This window comes from Triturus cristatus, chromosome 8 (assembly GCF_964204655.1).
Source record: "Triturus cristatus chromosome 8, aTriCri1.1, whole genome shotgun sequence".
NCBI lineage: Eukaryota > Metazoa > Chordata > Amphibia > Caudata > Salamandridae > Triturus > Triturus cristatus.
Window position 1 is genome coordinate 1007957624 of NC_140591.1, and position 14424 is coordinate 1007972047.

Here is a 14424-nt window from a genome sequence, read left to right on the forward strand (position 1 = left end):
GAGAGAGGTCTCCTTCAAGGAGACTGTAGAGCAGGCCTGGAGCAATCAGGGGAACTCTTGTTTTTAAAGATAGACCTCCGCTAGGGCCCACAAGTCGAAAGACAAGGGACCGCGGGAGGCGGCAATTTGGAGTGCGTAAAAGGGCACCCACGGGCCACCGGAGGGGGCTAGGGCGCTGGTCTTTGGCACAATTGCTGTAGAGTGGTTGGCTCGTAAACGGGCCAAAGCACAACTTCCCCACTGGTCAGGGTCGTGTGCTATGCAAGAAGAGGCCGGGGTCTCGGGGTATTGGGGATCTCGGCACCCACGCGGTCCACGGTGCCCAAACTCGTTGAGCACACTCACTGGCCTCTGGGATGCGCTGGAAACCCACCTCAAGGGGTCTGGAAGTCGTCAAAGTTCGTGAGAGCAGCGAAGTTCCAACCGGGTCACTTGCAGTGTTTCAGGTGCCTGCCAAGCAGGGGGATAACTCCTTTATCCCAAGAGAGATTTCTTCAGTCAGCTGGGCAGCAGCTCGTCGAAGGTCGGTTCTGTAAAGTTCCAAAGTAATCTGAGGCTCTGGGGCCACGTTATTCACCTTTATCCCCAAGATTAGGGGAGTGTCCAGAGTAGTGTCCACCAATGGCTGGTGAGGCGGGAAAGGGTGGCTACACCCTCTCCCCTTTGTGTGTTTCCCGCCTGGGCGAGGGGCAGGATGCCCCTGAACCGGTTCCAAGCGGTGTATGCAGAATTAGGTCTCTGCAGCTGCCTACGTGCAACTCTGAAAGGACATTTGGTGCACCCACCCTGTTCCAATCCACATTATCCTGTCTGGGGAGATGCTAGCACCTCCCTGCCACAGGAGCCCTATTGTCCAGCTGGCGAGGCTGGGGTTTTCCCCAGCAACAGCCAGCCAGGGTCGTGTAGGTGGCGGGCAGTAGCCATTTTGTGTAACTTGTGCACTTTTAAATTGGTGTCTAAATTCTACCGCTTTTCCCATATCGCCCTTCTAGCAAGGGGGAATCGTACCCTCATGCCCATGGCTGGACTGGGGGTATGATTCCTACATGTTTGACATCAAACACGGTATGGTTCTGTGTAGCTATTCTCAAGTTATCGCGATATCACAATAGACTTATAATGTGGTTAAGAGTATATGGTATGGCTACACTACAAACAACCCAGTAACGATTTTACGAAGGTTGCAGAGAGGCCCTACTCAGGTAGGGGTCCCCCCTCACACATACCTCAGCACCCTGCCCTGTAGGATTAGCAAGGCCTGCTATAGGGGTGACCTATGAGAGTACATGTGTTGTAATAGGGTGGGATATAGGGTACCTATATCCCTGTAAGGGGTGCTAGCACCACCTTACCCAGACTACAGTAGTGGTCTGGTGGTGTCAGTTTGTATGGCTGTCCCAGGGTGGCACAATAAGTGCTGCAGCCCTGGTAGGCTTACTGGGGGACCGATGCCCTGGGTACCTAGGGTACCATCTACAAGGGACTGGTAGGGCATGCCCAGCATCCAATTAGGTTTGTACCTAGAGTACTCACTTCAGTTTTTGGGAGAAAGCAGATAGGCTGGGGTCCTGGATAGCTTGATCCCAGCCAGACTAGTCAAAAACCACTCAAATACCAGGCAAAAAGTTGGGGGCAACCATTAGTCAGATTCCACTCTCCTACAATTTTTATTTTGTGTAGTGGTACACAATACAGGAGTACTTGAGGGCAACTTTGAATTTACATTTACTTTGATGCAAAGCTTTTCTACCCAGGTAGAAATAGCTTTGCATGAAAGTAAATGTAAATTCAAAGTTGTCCTCGAGTACTCCTGGAAAGCTGCAACTCAAAGCTTTCAGGAGTACTCCTGGCATCAATCTTTATTCTGCCTCATAATTGATTTCATCAGTAAAGGGGCTAAAAATTAAGCCCTCCATCACATCTGGTCCAAGAAACACTCTGCCATTTCCCCCACTCCTGAAGTTACTGATACCCTGGTACCGATATCTCTTGGAGTGGAAAAAATCTGGTCCATTATGATTTGGGCTCTGAGGGTCTACTAAGAAATAATGAAATACTGAGGGAATCATTCATTCTGGGTCCTAATCTCTCTGTAATTATGCATTTTGTCCCCGGCTTTCGCCTGTCCTGTTCAGGATCAGTTTCTCTTCACAGCACTGGCAAGCATAACACTCTGCATAAAACACAGCACCTGGCATAAGGCTATTAACTCATCTTTATTAACTCCTCAACTTTTATACATGGCCTACTAATGTGGAGCTACTCTCCACGTGTCCTCTTCTCTCTGCTTACCTTGATGTATGAGAGGGAAAACTAGTACTTCCTGTCTCCACTCAGGAAGTTCCTGGTATCTCACTTCTGTCTGGACCAGCTAGACCGCTAACCTAATTATAATACAATGTCCTTTCCGAGAGGACATGACATCACCCTGAGTTACTGGCTGCTTTAAGCAGCCAAAATCTCTGGGTGAAAGTAAACAGATATCCTGTGTTGTCATAAGTCTCCTGTGTTCTCACAGATCTCCTAATCCCTGTGGGATGAACACTGCTGTTACTGGCCCCATCAGAATCTAGCGGCCACTCATAATGAAGGCAGAGATGAGTACATACAGAGCTTCTACTCTGCGCTTCCTTGCATTTCCTACCAAGTTTGGTAGGTTAACAGTTTCTTCTACAACATTTTTGGGTAAAAATCATATTGCTTCCATCCGAGCTGTATTTTATGTGGCTTTTCATTGTGTGTGTTTTATTTCTTTTCCAATCTGGCCTCTGACTGGTTGGAGCGGATGATTACCTCTGTTCCTCTACATTCCATGACAAAAAGCAGCAATGTTTGACCACCTTTCCTGTTTTTTTGGGGTCTGACAGTGTCAGCTTTAGCTGTTTGTCAGAGCTCTCACCACATAAAAAATGGGAGTGGATAATTGTTCAAGGGTGCATATAGGGAAGAGACAAACTCTTTTTTTGTTGTCAGATTTTGTTTTGAGATCCTTTTGCTCACCCTTCTATACCCATGGCTTTGTTGAAGAGTTAACATTTGGATCTGCCCAGAGGACAGCACATATAAAGTGGCGCAGTGGGCTATCCTCCTGCAGGTTCTGTATCTCTCCCTACTCGACAGCCCGGAAGGTGAGCTAATATTTCTTATACACTACAAGGTGGCTGAAAGCACCATTGCACCTTAGCTGGCAGTGTCTACTTGGTTAGGGAGGAAAAGAATGGAAAAAAAAGCTTTCAGTAACAGATTCCTTCACACTGCTTCTCCAGACAAATCTGTGCAGTGGTATCTAAGATTGCACTTCCTAAAAGAACACAATTTAGTAGGTAAATAAATCTTGTTAGAAAAATAATGTGGTGGTGCTATCACTTGATGTCCAGACACCCTACTGCCAAAGGTGTCAATGGCACTGGATCAGAGTGCCACTGCAAAATAAAGTTACACAAGAGATATCATAGTACTCATAATGCAGTCCGATGAGCAATGTATTACTCCATAAGGTGCAAGTGGCAGCTCCTCCGTCTCGCTCAGGAATATCCATCAGCCAGGTGATAGTCTGTCAGGATATGAGTGGCACACCTCAATTCCCCGTGTGTGTGACTGTCTAGAGGGAATGCACAAAGCCCAGCCGTCACCCAACCCATACGTGTATTCTAGAGACAGGCAGTAGGCACTGAAGGGTTTAAGTAAGAAAATTGCATCTTTTTAAAGTGGCATTTTCAGACTTTCAATTTAAAAACCAATTTAACTAAAAGATGTGTTTTAAATTGTGAGTCCAGAGACACTTGTGTTCTTATCCAACCATGCAAGAAGATATCTGTAGTAAAAATTACAATTGATGCATCAAACCATGTTTACGTATTTTTCGACGAGAACATGCTGTGTAGAACATCTGGATTATAATACATTTCTATTAATCTCGCTTATGGCTACAACTCAGAGTGGATCACAAAGATGAGAACTTTTTTCATGAATTGGAAACAGCTTCTAATGGACACAGCTTCTAGCTGAATTCAGTTTTTATAAAGTATCCCCAGGCAGCCAGTTGAATCAGTAGAATTTCATTTCAAGAATGGATGCTATGTAGTGTTGGACTAACTCCTGCCCTGGAGCCTCACAAACCTCTCCAGATGTAATGATACAGCATTATAGAAATTATCCCGAGCGCCTATGATTTCCATTCTTTGTTTCCTGCATGCCACACTAGGATCCAGAGGTGAGTATGACATCTCTGTCTTTTTTGCTCGTTGGTTGTTAGACTGTTTTCTTGAGACATCAGAATTATTGGACTCCAGCATACTGGCACACAGTTCCAGCTTTGGTCCTTGTAGGAAGTGGATGTTGTTGACCGAACTCCATAGTTGACACAGGTGGTTCCTCAAATAAGGCCATGACAGAGATGAAAAGGACGCACCACCAGTTCTGTCCTTGATCCCCTTCCTCCTTATGTAGACATTAGGAAAAGTGACATAGCTGAAGGGCTCTTTGCCCCATTTATTGATCTATTTGTTGGAGGAGGACAACAGTCGGGCTGGTACGGACACCACTGTCATCTGGTTTTGACCAGAGGGAGTGGCAACCTTCCAGGAGCCAGGAAAAAGATGTTCAGCAGCATTGTGCCGCCTTCCCCCTCTAGCTTTGGGCTCCTGGTCATTCGGGTCAAGGCCTGTGTGATATGATTTAAACCCGGTGGAGGCCCCTAGGCAGTCGAAATTTCGCAAATGATCTCCTTTTACGTTTTAAATTTATTTTACCAACCAACAATTTTAATAAACCTATTTTATTACACAAAACTAAACATTAACAATCATTAATGTTATTAAACAAAAATTAATTAGAAACAATTTAACAAAGAGTGATTATATTTTTTTCAAGTTCAAATCAATATTATTTTGATCCGTTGTGGCGGGGCCCCTAAGAGGAGTGGGGCCCATAGTCCGGTGCCTACTTTGCCTATTTGGTAATCTGGAACTCGGCGACCCCATCATTTTGCGTTATGCCGCTGGGGATCAGCATGGAAATCTAATAGAAGATGGCGTTTTTCTTGCCACTGGACACTGAACACAGATCCATGCACAAGGAGTCCTAAAAAAATGGTTTCCCCAGGACGCAGGCGTGTTTGCAGCTCTTGTTCTTTTGAAAGCAACAAAAAAGGACTGCTTCTAAAAGTCTTACTGATTGTTCTCTTCTAAGTATGAAAATAGAATGCGTAGTAGGTTTATTTACAATGTCCTTTCTGTGTTAATAGTTTACTAGCTTTATCTGTTTTCACTGTTTTTGACAAAGTAAAGTGGAGGAGCTGATGTTGCTACCTACATTGTGAACAGTCAGTGGCGTTGTATATGTATGTATATTCATCACTTACTTGTTGGTAATATTATTATGATCCTTAAATTTAGAAGTGTCCGACAGTGGCTCCCACAAATACTATATTTCTCAAGGAAATGTTTCAAATAGATGTGAGAAAAAAGCGAGTATCTACACGTTTAGTTAGAGTCTTAGAGACTCTTTTATTTCAGTCATTCTTGGGCAATTAGGGCCTAAAATGCATGTAAAACAGTTCTCTTTAAAATTGCTAGCATCTCTGAGGTACTCAGCGCCTCAAAGGAAACGGCCGCGGTGCTGGGTTTCTATCAGGTTTCCTAAATGGTTGAATTCGGGGCGGCAGCTGGGCTGGTAATTCCTTGTAAATTATGAACGTCTGAGTGCTGTATTTGTGAGTCCCAGAAAGCACCTAATACCTTTATATTAATTTCCGTCATCCTCATACACGCGAGACTTTATCTTTCAGTGGAAGCACGTGCGCACAACGGCGCGCGCTATGCGGCTCAGAATCCATTACGTATTTAACTGTAGCGTGCAGCTGGGAGTAGTTCGGAGTCTCAGCAAGTAATTAAAAGGAACCAGAAACCATTAACTAATTGTAATTAAAATGCAATACATGGCAGGATTTTAGAGCTGCACACTCGAAGGATCTGTTTTCCTAAAGGAATAAGGATAGAGGTTTCCGCGTTTGTGAGCAGTACGAGCATATGCCAGCTGTTGCTTACAATGAGCCTATAGCAGCTTTTGTCAACAATGCAAGTATATGCCTACAATTGCCAGCAATTCGAGTATACAACGGCTGTTGTGAACAATGCCAGGCTACTCCACCTGTTGTTAACAATGTGGCTATAAACTTGGGGAAACAGCCTTTACCACGAAGGCTTTTCTACGCGTTACGTTTACAACGGTACACTTACCACGTAAACATGTTTACCACACGTATGCCTTTCACGACCGTCTTTACCACGCAAGCTGCACTGGAACGTCTTCTTCTTCGTCCGGTTCACGTGTGTTAAAGGCTACAATTAGAAAAAGGTTAGCTTGGGGGGGGTCTCCCCCAGTGGTCGAAGTGGGGGAAAAAAAGTAGGGGAACTGTGGGCGTGGCATCAGGGGGCGGGAATATTCCGAGGATTGGGTAAGTGGGCGGAGTCAGAGGTGTGGCAAAAAAAAGAGCAAAACATCCCAATTTTTAGTATGTTTGGCATTTCACTGACGAGTTACAGCTTATGATGTTATTTAATGCAACCAATAGATACACGTTTATTTGAGGTTTAATAGATGAGTTTTTGACATTAAAATTCATTTACAATGTGGGATACGTATTCAATCACAGAATGTCCCAAATACGCATATAGATGGAATCATAAGCCATTTGTTTCCGAGTCATGCAGTTTCTTTCATTAGCACTTCTCCTCCCTTTTTCTAACCATTTCTGAACATAACATTTGGCTTTAGATTCGATGACAGGAAGCCCCACGTGTTGGGGAGCACTGTTGATGACATCATTCTGTGCCCCACGGTCAATGCAAAATTGTATTCATGTGTTTTTACATGCTTCACGCAACATGTCATTAAGCCAGTATTAGATGCCTCTTAGTTTCCTGTTATTGTATCTAGACCTAGCACTCTAAAACAACCCAGACCTGTTGGTTTTGCAGATGCTTTTAGCAGTATCAGATGAGTGAGATACAACTATTTTATGAGTAGTTTGTGTAATTACCACTCAAGTTGGATAGCTATCAGAATTGCAAATTCATCAATTTTGAAATTATGAGACTCAAACATTGGTAGAGTCAAAAATAGGTAGTGGTCCTCAGATTATTTCAATCAGTTATTTTCTCCCCTACAGGCTACTATCCTCTGCAATCACTATTAGGCACCTTCCTCCTTTGTCTCTCCATGAGCACTGTAAGTGTATAGGAATACCACCCACCAGAGACTGCATGAGAGAAGTTCAAACATGAATGGCAAAATATCCTAGTTTGCAAATGTTTTCCACATAATTATGACTCTGCCGTGTTTGCCACATAAAGCACCATCTGCTTCATAAACTGATGGTTTTACCTAAAAATTTGTTTGCATCTCAAATGGATCAAAACAACGTGACTTGTGTTGCTGTGAAGTGGAGGGCCCTTTACAAAGGTTGACTGGTCACGTTCTCAGGGCTGCTATTAATGAGGCGAAAGCTTTACAGAGACTGTTAGTATGTGTAAAAATGTCAAAATAACAAAGTATGAGAAAATGTACCACATTAAGCAGTCTTTCTTTGCTGCATAATTTAGTCAACACTGCAACATAATTTTGCCCTCCATTGCTGCGTAATTGCAGCGGCCCAAAAGCAGGCAGCACATGTTAAAAGTGCTTGCTGCTTGAAGCAAAGAGACACCGTGAAGTTTGAGAACTTAGGGACATATTTACGGGAATGGTGGTGCAACGCATCAAGTTACTTTGCTGTGCTGCCCTGCGTCACAGGGAAAGGGCAGAAATGCACCGTCTTTATCCAATACGGTGCATTCCTGCCCTTTCCAAGTGTGCTGGTGCCGTTTCGTCAGCCTAGCGCCAACGCAGGCACCCTTGCACCATGGTGCAAGGGTACCTCCGTTGCATGCAGCATTGTTTTTGTGCAAAAAGCAAACCTGAGAGGCTTTTTCCTCTTTGTATGAGTGCTGCACATATAGAAAGAGGAAAACAGGGAGAAATAAAGATTTTTCTCCTTGTTGTGCCTCCCTTGGGGAGGCGTTGGATTTTGAATCAGTCCCAGGTTTACAAGTCCTTGTAAATCTGGGAATGCATAAAAAACGTGAGAGTTGAGTGGGAACACCCACTGCAACGCCTCCCTTGTGCAGAGTAAGTCAAAGCAGCAATTTGCGCTGTGTTGATTTAATCCATATTTATGAAACCATTCAAAGCCATGCAAAGTGGCTTTGCGTGGCTTCATAAATATGATTTGCAGATTTGTGACGTGCATTTACCACGTTCCATGGTGCAAGCATGACGCAAGGCCCTTGTAAACATGCCCCTTAGTCTGGTGTGCATGCAAATCCTCCATTGCCAATCCCTGGTGAGTTGCATTAATACCACTGGAACAAGGCCAATGGAAGCACCTATGTGTGAGGCGGACTGGCCTCAAGGGTCCTGTGACCTCAGTGACAAAGTCACTGCTGTTCTAGGGTGTGCTGCTTCGTAGGCCTACCCGCAAGACTGTAGGTGAACTTCAGTATGGATTGTGGTGGATAGGCCTTCAAGTTTAACCCACACTGGCCACCGGTAGGGTCCACCTGCTGGTGCTAAGAGACCAGGGCTTCTATGGTCTAGTATGGCCTTCTAAGGTCTAGTAGGGGAATGTGCTCCCTCAGGAGAGTGGTCTGGTGGACTGGTCATGAAGCCCGATTCCCCAGTTCCAGATTTTGTAGCTCTGGCCGTAGTGCCACATCCTATCCTCCTTGAGCACCCTTCTGTCCCACTGAGAGACACTTGCACTGCCTTCAGCTACAACCCAATTCTGCCCCATTATAAACACCTGGCTGTGACTCAATTCAAATTACGCACAAAATATACCAGAGCAGTGCACTCACAGGTGAATTCACTGCACGGAATCCATCGGAGCGGTGCACTCACGGGTGCATTCACTGCGGCGAATCCACCAGAGTCGTGCATTCACAGGTGAATTCACTGCATGGAATAGACCAGAGCAGTACACTCACGGCTGAATTCACTTCATGACATCGATCAGAGCCGTGCACTCAGGGGTGAATTTACTGCACGGAATCCATCAGAGCGGTGCACTCACAGGTGAATTCACTGCGGGGAATCCACCAGAGCCGTGCACTCACAGGTGAATTCACTGCATGGAATAAACCAGAGCCATTCTCTCATGGGTGAATTTACTGTATAGAATCCACCAGAGTGTGCACTCACAGGTGAATTCACTGCACAGAAACCACCAGAGCCGTGCACTCACAAGTGAATTCACTGCACGGCATCCATTAGAGCCGTGCACTCACAAGTGAATTCACTGCACGGTGATGAGGAGACAAAAGGGAACAAACATGGCTATCGACACTTCCTAAAGGCTCACAGAGGCAGCACGTGCGGCTGTTGCTAATATGTAACAGACCACCCAAGACATGTTCAGACCACAGAGGGCGAGTGCAGTCTTATAGCGCCTCGCTCATTAACCGTAAGACGTGCAGCTGCATCTGTGCAGTGACTTGCATTTGTGGCAAAATGTAATAAGCTCCGCGGAATAGTTTTATAGTCCATTAAATCAAACGTATGAGATGCTTTTACAGCACACATCTAAAACGTAAGTATTTAAAAGTGTTCTGTTACGTAATAATAAAGAACAAGCATTTGCAATGCAATAGGTCTCGCGTTTACGCGAGTTTAAGCTATCGGCATTGTAAATGATTGCCTTTTATTTATGTTTTAAAAACAAAAACAAAAATAAAAGGCATTGTTATTTGCTATGTCAATAGCTCAGACCCACGTAAATGCGAGACCTATTGCATTGCAAATGCTTGTTTTAAAAAGCGCCAAGGTTTGAGCACAGTCTGCCACAGAATTCCACATGAAGTCCTCTTCCTTTCCGTGTGGCATCGTCAGTCTGGGTGAGCTGGAAAATAAAGGGCAGATGAGGTCAAGGGCGGGGCCGCCAATGCGTCCTAATGTGTCCATTGTATTGGTCACAGTGAGGGCAGGTGGGTGGCCTCCTCACTAAATGAGGTGTAAATCACAGCACAGCCGGGCCCATCAGAGGTAGCCGAGTTTTTGTGCCGATTGATTGCTCCTCCATTGCACCACGGCTCCTACAGTGTTGCTGGGCAGGTCCCTGCCCACAGATACAGTGGGGAAGGGGAAGGGGGTCCTGGCAGCTGCAGAGGCCTTTCTCGCTATGCAGCACACCGGCCTGGATGATCCTGTAGTTTTTTTTTTAAGCTCAGAGCATTCCTGCCGTCCCGGGACGCATTTTTGAAATGAAGAAGTAGGGGAACGGACTTTGCTAAATTAAATAAGTAGGGGCACGCCGTGCCCCTCCGTTCCCGCCCACTTCGACCACTGGTCTCCCCCCAAAAATAAAAATAAATGCGTGAGAAAAAAAAGGGGGCTGGGGGGTCTCCCTCCCCAAAAAAACAGAACCTGTTGTAACGTCGGGAAGTGGAGGCAATCAGCGTCGTTTTAGAGGAAACGGAATGACGCTTCCTCTTTATGACGTACAACGTCAAAAAGGAAGATCAAGGAGAGGAGACGACGTGAAGAGGTAAGGGAAATATAAGTTTTAAAAAAAAATATATATATGGATTGATGGTAACGGGCAGGGGTAGTTATAATAAGGTTTGGGGGCTGGGGGGGTCACGTAAGGGTACAGGGGAGGGGTATAACCTTTACCAAGAGTATACCATTACCATGCATGAATTTACAACGAAAATCGTTGTAAAAGTATGCGTGGTAAAGGTATATTCGTGGTAAAGGTTATGCGTGGAAATAGCATTCCTTTGTAACGCATGCGTGGTAAAGGCATGCGTTGCAACGGAATGCGTTATAACGACATACAACCATAAACTTGCTGTTGTGAAAAGCGTGAGTATTAGGCCTGGGCATAGCTCAAATCAAGAAGTCTGGGCTGGTTATGTGGTTCATTGAGTTGGCACACCCACACTATTATTTTGTCTGGATCAGCCTTGAGAATGAAACGTCACTGGTGACATTTTTGCCAACCTGATGCTGACAAGCTAACTGGTGAACATCTTGAAATCTGGCAAAAAACTTTTGGGTGGGGTGCCATCCTGTCCTAGGCAAGATAAGGTGCTCTGCCTGCTGGTTGGCACAGCGGCCTGCAGGGACAGGCCTCCAATGGGGGGATTAAGGGAGCTGTTCATTCAGCAGGAGCCCCAGCCTCCTTCCAGTCCAACACCACCCTGACCTGGGTAGGAAAGGTGGCCCTGCCTGGAGCCCTGGACTGCAGGGACCTGGCCTCCGAGGCAAAAGCATTGGCTCGCCCGCCTCTCATAGATGGCTACATGAGAATGTTCAGCCCACAGGCGCCATAGACTCCACCCTGGTCTAAGGCCAGCCTGTTCTGGGATCTGCCTGGTGGATCTGCCTTTACATTGGGTACCTTCTCTGGTCAACACCCCAAACACCCCAGAGTCTGCCCCACTCTGCAGCAGGAAGCGGTGGGAGGAAATTTTCATTGACTACAGCCTGTGGGGAGATAAAAGTTAGAGTTAGCTGCACCGGCATGCCTGCCAGTCATCTGGTCTGCCAGCTACCGACCACTTTCATGGTTGGGCAGCCTGGTGACCAGATGGCTTGGACTGACCTGGTGACGAGAGTTCCCAGATGGGAGCTGATGATGCGGTCAGTGCTCAAGAGGCTCCTTCCTCAAGCCACCAACCAACTTCTTGCCCCAGGGCAGCGCCACTGTTTCCTGCTCTGGCCATCTGTTCACCTTGCTGATCTGCAAGGGATTGTGCCCCTCTCCCTTCACCTAGGGATGCATGGTGGAAAGCTCCATGGTGGAGGCAGCTTCCCATTGGTCTTCCCCCTGTACTTCCCACCTGCTTGGCAGCAGAGGGACCGCAAAGGTGCACAGGCGTCCAAAGACCAAGACAAAATCTTGAATTAGACGATGACATTCAATAGATCGCAGTGAGGTAGCTACTCATAAAACTGATCCAAAATAATGTGTACAAATGATTTCATACCAGGTGCTTAAGACATTTGAAGGTTCCCATTATGTCCACACAAACCCTCAGTTGTACTTTTTATTGGGATATTTCTAGTATGTGTTTATGTAGGTGAAGTCACATCTCTTGTCAATGGGTTTATCATTGACCTCATAGACAACTGGAAGTTTTTTCAACTCCTGATAGGACTGTGCCGCTCTTAGCTGACGAGGCTACAAATTCCATGTTTTCTCTGAGGTTGAACGTTTCCTCATTGTCTATACAAAGTGTGATTCCATTTTTTGTTATGCATTATGTTGTTGGCGCTAGGTTTTGAGTTGACAAAATCTGCAAGAGGGTTAATGATTTGTGGCAAAGACAGCACCTCCTTTTGCCATCTTTGCAGGGTTTTTATTGTCCAGGACCTACCCCATCTGGAATTGGGATTGTTAAGCTTTGCCATTTCACTCTATCATGCATCCTGACATGGTAGATCTTTGACCTATCTCTATAGTAGTATAGAGATAGTTACCAGCTGTATCACTAGGAGGTAAAGGCCCTTATGACAGAGAATAGGTGTAGAGAGTCATAGTTGCTACCACCGCTTACTAAGGCTTTATTGCATTTGTTCACTATCACATTCAGAGCACTGGCCAGAAATCACATCACGTTTATACCCACCTTTGACCTTCAAGATAATTTGTTTTAATTAAACAGTCAATGTTCCCTTAGTCTGACACAAGTCAGCTGTTAGGTGCTGGAAAAAGCAGAACTCTGGCTCTGGAGAGGGGCACACGGAGAGGTGACCACTGCAGCTAGTGGGATCCACAGAAAGGGCCCAGCTCGTATCCAGAGTCGCTTCTGCCACGAGGATGATGCTATGTCCAGCCCCGTAGTGCGTGGAGCTCCGCTTTGTACCCGAGCCCGACAAACCCAGCACTTAGAGCTAATCCTTCACCTAAAGTTACCCTACATTGTTCCAACATTCCAGCGGCTGTTCACCTTGAAGACCTGCTGCGACCATCTCCCCCAGATTTCCAAGGACCAGCAAGAACTCAACTGACATTGCCAGAACCACGATTTCTTAGGTTTGGTCCCCTCTCAGAGGAAATGCATTCCAGGGCGCCCTAACTGTCACCAAGAGTGGAGAACTCTCCCCGGGGCTCTGGCCCGGTTTTCTGAGATCATTTGTGTCACCACAAGGACACCGCAAAGGCACCCATCTCTGCCACTTCAGGGTCTGGGATCTCAAACCGGCTCCCTTTTGATCTGCCGAGGACCACGGAGGCCATAGCCCTTCCCTTTTAAATGGTGCTTGCCCATCTCTTAGGACCAACTGACCCATGTTCAACTGCTGTTTACATGGAACCTTTCTCTACTCCAGCTGTTAAAGTTCTCCTTTGAATATTTGCTGCTACAAGCAAGATATGCACCTGCAGCGGCTCAACCCAGGACCTCGACTCGGACTTTCATGTGCACCACTGTCGTCCTCCGACTCATTGCAGCTTAGCTCCCGCGGTTCTCAGTGTTGGCGATAGCCGGTCAAGATCCAGATGCTCCTGCACTATCTATTTTGTGAGCTAATTGATTTGGCAGATGACTTGATACACACTCCTTAGTGGATTCTGGCTTCCATTGCCACCCTCCAGCTGTCTATATCAACCAACATCTTTTCTAGTCTGATGTGTGCCTGCATCGAGGGCCTTAAACCAGCGTTTAGTTCAACCCGCAGTACCAATTCAGCTTAACAAAAGTGGCCCACTAGGCACTTTCATTTGATTCTTGGCTCCACACCAGCGATCCATGCTTCTTACCTATTTAAAGTTTGAGAATAGGTTGAGATCTTTTCAGCCCCAAGATCTCTAATCTTTCTGTTTACCAGAAAAAAACTGGGTTGTCTGAGCACCAGCTACTCTAAGGGAAACTTTAGAACTAACCAGCTACTAGATGGTTCAATTAGTCTTTCGCCCCTATACCCAGGTCAGCCCACCAATTTGCACGTCAGGACCGTTATGGACTTCCACCAAAGTTTTCTCTGGCTTTGTCTTACACAGGCATGTTTCACCATTTTCTGGGTCCCATCACACATGCTCATGCTCCAACTCCACGACAGATGGGGAGAGACGTACCTCTGATGTGCCATCTTGAGGCAGCATTGGAACCCCTACCTCAGCCTTGTAGTCGGAATCTGAAGTGTACGGTAGCTGGACCAATTCCATAGGTACCAGAAAGGGGAAGGAACCATCTTATGCCAGTCCAAGAATTTCACCTCTCGGCACAATGCAAATTTTACTGGCCGTCCCTCTTAATCATGACCACAGTTCCGAAAACCAAAAAAGTAGAAACAGAGTCTTTTTACTTTATTACTAACTGAAGTATTCAGGTAACCAGCCTACTTTGAACTCACATTTTTCCAAACTAAAAGCTTCAGGCT

The 14424-nt window shown here is 46.0% G+C and overlaps 1 protein-coding gene and 1 pseudogene across 1 annotated transcript in view; one reads left to right on the forward strand and one right to left on the reverse strand.

Moving 5' to 3' along the window:
* The window catches only part of CFAP47 (cilia and flagella associated protein 47), a 2697962-nt gene that overhangs the window by 1278892 nt on the left and 1404646 nt on the right, over positions 1-14424 (forward strand). The window lies entirely within an intron of this gene.
* LOC146805347 (28S ribosomal RNA) lies at positions 12976-14208 on the reverse strand (annotated as a pseudogene).